The 6,010-nt window shown below is 34.4% G+C and overlaps 1 long non-coding RNA gene across 4 annotated transcripts; it reads right to left on the reverse strand.

Annotated features, from left to right (window-relative positions):
- Window positions 1-621: 621 nt before the first annotated feature.
- LOC145018433 (uncharacterized) lies at window positions 622-3,613 on the reverse strand. 4 transcript variants are annotated; one of them, XR_013667007.1, is made up of 7 exons: window positions 2,664-3,613; window positions 2,221-2,338; window positions 1,947-2,015; window positions 1,610-1,858; window positions 1,358-1,504; window positions 1,092-1,257; window positions 622-955 (listed from the first exon to the last, which is right to left on the reverse strand). It is a non-coding gene; the product is annotated as an uncharacterized LOC145018433 (long non-coding RNA). The 4 variants fall into 4 exon arrangements; XR_013667009.1 differs by having other exon boundaries at window positions 1,610-1,724; window positions 1,822-1,858; window positions 2,221-3,609; XR_013667008.1 differs by having other exon boundaries at window positions 1,610-1,724; window positions 1,808-1,858; window positions 2,221-3,609.
- Between the last annotated feature and the right edge of the window lie 2,397 nt (window positions 3,614-6,010).

The raw sequence follows: 6,010 nt of genomic DNA on the forward strand, positions 1-6,010 counted from the left end.
ATCCAATGAACCCAAATCAAAGTTGTAGAAACATAATTAATTATATCCTTTGTGAAATATAAAGGCCTCTAGTTATCAAGCCAACATTAGTTCTAATGTCCGAGTAAATTACACAAATGGTCCCTATGGTTTAGGATAATTTGTATTTTTATCCCTAACTTTTTTTTTTAACTCGGAATGTCTCTACTGTTTGTTTTTGTTACACGTTTGGTCTTTGTCTAACCTAAAAATACTATTTTTCCCTTGATTTTTTAATTTATTTAAATAAACACACCCCAACCTCACCCCTATCACCTTACTTTATCTACCCCACTATTTTTCTCTCTTTAAATAATAGTTTTTTAGTTAAGACAAGGATCAAGCGTGTAACAAAAACAAACAGTAGGAACCAAACGTGTAACAAAAACAAATAGTAGAGACCTTCTGACTTAAAAAAAAATAAGTTAGGAACCAAACGTGCAAATTACCCCAAACCATAGGGACCATTCGTGTAATTACTCTAAATTATTATATTAAATAGAACTAGAAAAGTGTCCCCCGCGGGGTCGGAAGCCTTCAATGTTGTTTTTTTGTTATAGTAAATTGGTATTGTGTTTAATATTCATTAGCTTGATTACCATGTTTGTGTCAACTGCAGAGTAGGCCTATGTTCTTATTACAAACCAAACCAACGAAATTTCATAAAGGGAAACTCAATTTCTTTTCAAAAGAAACCGGAAACCAAATTCAAAACCTACCATACCATATCAACGATATAGCGGTGGGATTCAATGCCTAAAGAAACATCTAGAAAGAAAATGAGCAACACCCAACAAAACCTTACATCTCAATGCACAATAGCCAACATCTTAAGTGGAATTCAACCGTGTTGCTTTATATCAACATTTGATATGGATTTATCCTGCTTGAAGGAATTGGTAACTTTCTTGACAGTGGTTGCCTACCCTCATTCATCCTACATAAAACAATAAAAAAAAAAAAAAAAAAAAAAAAAGGGGGGGGGGAAGAATTCGACATTAAGATAATTAGTTTGCTTATAAAGACAAATACCCTTTGTTTAATATGTTGAAAAGATGTGAAAAAACAATTACTTTGGCAAATTAGGATCATCCACATCATCACCATCTCCTTAGTGTTTGACCATTTGAAGTTTATCATTTTGTCTTTTCCTCCATTCTTCCATTATGTCTTTCCATGCAACAGTCTCATACCCATAAACCGCCAAGTTTTTCTTTAGATCCATTGGCGTAGGCTGCACTGCACCACCATCAATCACCAACAGCAACAACAATCAATATTAATCCAAAAATCTTCCACCATAAAGATTTAAAATTCAAATCAAGAACTAAAAACTTACAATAGATAGATGAAGCAGTATCAGAAAAAGGCACTGGATGAATCCATTTTTCTTGGTTCATAAATAGTGGGGTGATTAGAGAATGGGAGTCACTCGAAATCCCATTATCCTAATTCAACAAATTCAGTCACTCGAAATCCCAATATTCTAATTCAACAAATTCACAATCATAAGTCTCAAATCTCTATTAATCTTCAAAGAAAGTTAATTATCTTGTGGTATGACTGATATCGGTATATAATAATACATTACCTGTTGACCATAAGTCAGTATATCTGGGTTGACTCCATATGCATCTGACAGAGGGGCAAAACCGGAAACATTTATTCCAATATTGAGGTGTGAAGAAAGCATTACCTCGGGAACTCTATAAGGGAGATCAAATTCTTTATCCAACTCATCAAATTCATCTTATGATTTCTCAACCTAAATATACAATATATATTGTACCATAGTAAACCCACCGCCCCTGAAATGCAGCTTTCCATAATTCCCTCAATGCTTCATATGTCAACAATTTAACAGAAAGAAATGAGATCATCACTTCATTTTTTAGACTAAATCTTCGGTAGTTGAAATTCATGTGTACCTGATGTTCTGGAATTCAACTATCATATGCAATGTGTAATTTGTTTTGCAGCTTCATTAAGAAATCCTCCTGTCATGGTCCAAGAAAAAAGTATCAGATTAACTAAACTTAAGTCATAACTAATTTCATATCAAACCACAACATATTTGTAAATAGGATCGACATAAGTAAAGGCATCAATTAAAGGGAAAAAAACATAAATAGGGAGAATATGTGAAATCAAGTAATGACGGATGAAGAAGATGGTACATCCTTTATTCTGATATAGCCATACCTTTTTGTTCATTTGGTGTAACCTGTATATTTGAAAATATTCAGAGAGGGGTATTGGCAACGTTACAGTCCTTTGTTTCTTCACAGTTCCCCATAGTTCCACCTGTAACCTTTGTAACCTGTAGATGTTAGAAGAGTCGATATATTTCAAGTTTTTAAAACCCCCTGTTACCCAATAAGTTCTTTAATGACAATATATGCACTCTGTGAAATCATACATAATTAAAACACATGGGTTGAAAACCATATCCCTTATATGGCTAAAGTAAACATGGAACTGTAAAGCGAGAATAAGAATTGGTCTCTAAATCAGTAGGCTAGTTCAGGCATTTTCTCAAACTACTAATGTACATTCAGAAATGTTAGATTCCAATCTTAATCGGACATGGAAAAACTAATACGCCATGACAATAACAACACAAACAATTGATACCAAAATAGAACCTTTTGTAACACCATTTTAAATTACTGTTCCAATAAGCCACTGAATATAAACTAATCCTTCTCCTCACACATGTTCCTTCCATATGCATTTTACCAGCTGGTCATAGTGACGACGATGTAGTCTGGGTAGGGTTTGTGAAGCCATTGCAATATGAAAACCCATGATTAATTGATACGTATGGGTAGGTGGAGATGAGAAATCTAACAAACTCTCGTAATTCAATAGAGAAATCAAAAAAATTCAAACCAATAGAACAATTCTTTAAGTGAACAATCGGAACGGCAGATGGTGGTGGAGGCGCTAATCGATGCTTTTGAGGAACATAGACATGCTGAAGAAGTTGGAGGTGGCTCATCCTACCAAAGGTTGGCGTAGTTTCGATCATGGAGGTGGTCGTAGATTCTGATGGTGGCGGTAGATAGATGATTCAATCGCTACACGATGATGTGGCGGTGGGGTGATCGTCAGCTTTGTCTCCATCGGTGTGGTTGGTGATCGCTTGAGAGAAAAGGCGAGAAAAAAGAATGAAGCAAAAAAAATCAGAAGAATCGAGAACATATGATGCACAAAATAGATATAGATGGAATTGAAACCGGGCACGATGACCTGGAAGTAAAATTCGATTACCACCGTCCTCTACCCGAATTGCGACCGTCGTTGTTAGCAAGCCCGTCGGACCACCACAGTGGCCAGCAGCGCTAGCGAATGTTGTTTTTTTTTCTATCTGCTTATCGATGCATGAGGGAATTGGAGAGGGTTGTTGGATATAATCTTGATGGTTCAAGTCAGGTTAATTGGGTAATCTAGATGGGTCAAGTTCATTTGGTTCATGGGTCATGAAGGTATATTATGCATGTTTATTTTTGAATAAAAGGATATGGTAAAGCTATGACCGAGTCTTAGGGAGTGTATTGAGTGGTAGAAGAAGTCACTCCACTTACCAGGTTTTTAGGAAAGAATAGTAGTTTAATTGTTTTCTTTTGTAGCTCCCACGTGATGTATGGAAGGCTTATATATAGCCTTTAAGTGATAGCATGAAGACATATAAGAGTAACTTTTGCAGATACTTTTTCCTTCTTATATTTCTCTATATCTCTATTTCGTTTGTGTGCGGATTTATAGCACTAGAGAGGGCCTGATCCAACAAGGGTTTCTCTCCCTTGGCCGCATCGCCACCATCGATGGTGAATAACAACACCGACCGTCGGCGGTGGAGGTAGGAGAGTCGATCTGAGAGAGGATAAAGTGAGGGGTAGAGGAAGCATCGATGGGTGACGGGGATTGACGCTTTGAGAGAGGTTTATAGGAGCGATGGTGAACCTTCAGTTGAGTAAGGCGGTGGAAGTAAGGATTAAAGCTGGTGGTGGTGAACGGTCGCCTCTAGGGTGGTGGTGGTGAGAGCCTTTTCAGGTTTAACTGAGAAGAAGAATCGAGAAGAGAAGCGATGGAATACGAATAGAGTTGAGGCAGTGACCACGGTAGATTAACCCAAGCAAACTAACTGCATGAACATTACCTTATGTGATTACACCAATCCAATTGTGATTGGCTACCAAAACAGTCAACAAAAAAATCGACAAACACGTGTATAGAAAGTTTGTAGAAAATATCATATACTGCCCAAAAGACCCAAAAGACAACGAAACTAAAACCAAACCAAAATATGAGACACTAGAATACTACAAGGGCCATTTATGCTAAATCACCACATGGTTTACTGTTCCTAACTTTCATTTTATATATATATATATATATATATATATATATATATATATATATATATATATATATATATATATATATAAAGGCCTCTAATCATCAATCCAACATTAGGTGTTTGTTAATTAAATGGGTTACAAAGGTGACACATATAGAGATTTAAGGATTTTAGTAAGTATGATATATTGAAAGTTTATAAAAGATATAAATGATATTTTAAATATAGATTTATGATAATGTATAATAACCCATTAATAATGTATAAATTCAAATGACTATAAATTACAAATATAGATTTATGATAATGTATAATAACCCGTTAATAATGTATAAATTCAAATGATTATAAATTACAAATATTAAAAATAAGGATTTAGATAAATATGATACTTTGAAGATGTATTGAAAATATATATGATATTTATAAAAGACAAATAAATATATGATTGTTATATACCTAAACTTACGAATGAAATAATCAAAACAATGTTAAGTTTTTTTTTTTTATAGAAAACTTAATATTTTATTTTCGTTAATATATGCAATTTATGTGATTGGTTAAAAAAAGGGAAAAGCAATGTATGAGTAATATCATATAGTGATTAAAAGAATCACACTTGTATGTGTTGACAGAGTAGTATTCAGCTAGGGATGTCAAAAAGTCTTGTGAGATCCTTGATCCCGTAGGGGCCAGTTTCCTATGGGGTATTTGTTGAAAAAACGGGGGACGGGAGCGGAGGCAGGGGCAAGGTTAACCCTCGTTTTAATTTCAGAGCGGGGCATGGATTGGTAGTCTCATCCTGAAACCCTCATGGGGGCCCGTTAATAAATTATATGTATTTACATATATTAATTCTACAAATATAATAAATAATAGAATGTTTTTACGTACCAAAATTCAACAAAAAATATATTTTTAAGTTGTTTATAACATGTAAAACTATGTTATAAATAACTATTTGTTATCCAAAAAATAGTTTCTTTTAGCCCAAATAAGATAGCCCAAAATCAATCGGTGGCCCGGGGGGGTGGGGGGTAAGAAGGGGAAGTCGGGGTGGGGGTGGAATGGATAGAAATTTTGGGGGTGGAGGCTGGGGATGAAATCGTCATCCCGTTTTCTCCCGTTGACATCCCTAAATTTTGTGTTCAAAAGAAACATCAGTGAAATAGCAACCAAATAAATTAAAGTGAATGAAACAATAAATTACAAATAACCATCGAAAAGAAACTAAGGAGGTTTTTTTTTTAAATAAATTTGTTTCAATGGTTTAGGTACATAACAACCCTATATTCACTATCCTTATTTATAGAATAGGCCGAGAAATACAATATTTTTATGTTTAAAAACAAACTATATAAAGATTTTCTCCTCTCTAAAAATCACAACTAAGACCCCACCACCATTCACCCGCTAACAACCACCATTATCTTCAATACTCAAACCATTCAAATTACAAACCAGACACTATATCTCGTAATATGAACCATGAGATTTTGTTATGTTGATTCAAGTTTTCACTTCCTTTTCTCCCAATGTTTCTAAGTGGATTCGTTTAACTTTTTATTTTGGTTTTTTCAATAATTTTGTTTTGTAGATATTTTTATAATGTAATTGTTGGGTTGGTTG

This window comes from Lactuca saligna, chromosome 9 (genome assembly GCF_052625555.1).
Source record: "Lactuca saligna cultivar CGN05327 chromosome 9, ASM5262555v1, whole genome shotgun sequence".
In the NCBI taxonomy this organism is placed as follows: Eukaryota; Viridiplantae; Streptophyta; class Magnoliopsida; order Asterales; family Asteraceae; genus Lactuca; species Lactuca saligna.